The sequence below is a fragment of the Myotis davidii genome, unplaced genomic scaffold (assembly GCF_000327345.1).
Source record: "Myotis davidii unplaced genomic scaffold, ASM32734v1 scaffold534, whole genome shotgun sequence".
In the NCBI taxonomy this organism is placed as follows: domain Eukaryota; kingdom Metazoa; phylum Chordata; class Mammalia; order Chiroptera; family Vespertilionidae; genus Myotis; species Myotis davidii.
In genome coordinates, this window is record NW_006286678.1 from 690,586 (window position 1) to 691,563 (window position 978).

The 978-nt window shown below is 40.7% G+C and overlaps 1 long non-coding RNA gene across 1 annotated transcript in view; it reads left to right on the top strand.

Moving 5' to 3' along the window:
- The first annotated feature begins 7 nt into the window (after positions 1–7).
- The window catches only part of LOC107182238, a 12,210-nt gene continuing 11,239 nt past the window's right edge, over positions 8–978 (top strand). Inside the window, exon 1 of the long non-coding RNA XR_001512958.1 lies at positions 8–813. This is a non-coding gene — a long non-coding RNA (uncharacterized LOC107182238). The remainder of the gene's footprint in view (positions 814–978) is intronic.

Below are 978 nucleotides of genomic sequence, written 5' to 3' on the forward strand. Positions count from 1 at the left end.
CTCTCATTTTCATGCCTAAAACAATCGCCGGCATGGGAAATGAGACCACCATAACATCTTAGACAATCAAGATTTACTACCCATGGGTATGGAGATGAGCCAAGCATCCATTGAAGAACATGTCCATTTGGTGGACAGTGAACAAAAATGAGATCCATTACTAACAAGGGCTATTGAATTGCCCAACAGCATGGTTTGCCCCACCTGCTTTTCCTTAGTAATCTTCATAACAAATTAAAGCCAGGGGGAGTGTTCTTCTGGTGAAACCACATTTCAAGTGTTTTCTGTAACCTATGGACAAAGATTACTCCTGAACTGTCTTGTCAGGCATTTTGATTCTCCAAGCTATTCCCTCCTTCATGTACCCTTTGCCTGCCTGCAGAAGTCCCTTTGGTTTAAATTAATATGTGGAAGACTTGTTATTTTCCTATTTAAGTGCACATGTGAGTCCCAGTGAGTTTTACCCTATCAGATTCCCTTTCTATGGTGTTTAGACAAAAGACAACAGTTTATGTGCCTCTTAATACACAAATAATTCTAGACCTGTCAGCCCTAAACAGTCTCTGGATTTTCTTTATCTCTGAGGCTTGCCACTCTGTTGTTTCATTGTCCTGTTTTAAGCATGACTGGGTATTTTTCTCTCATTCTTCGTATGTGCTTTTCACGGACTTCTGTTGCTTCTGGTAGAAAGTTTTATTGGTTTTGAAATCTGTGCTGCATATATTCTTGGTAGCCTAACCTTCCTCCTTTCTAGTAGTATCCAATTGGGTCCCTGTGCTTGGAGAATTCTAGACTTAACTCCAGCCCCCACAGGTGAGTATTAATTGGTGTGGATCAATCATATTGGTCTTTTCTCTTCATCCAGTGATTAGTGTAGGCTTGGACATGTGACATCATCTGGCCAATGAGATGTCAGAGACATCTGAAGATAATGGAGATTGAAAGAGACATTTGGGCATTTGGGGTGAAGATTTCCTT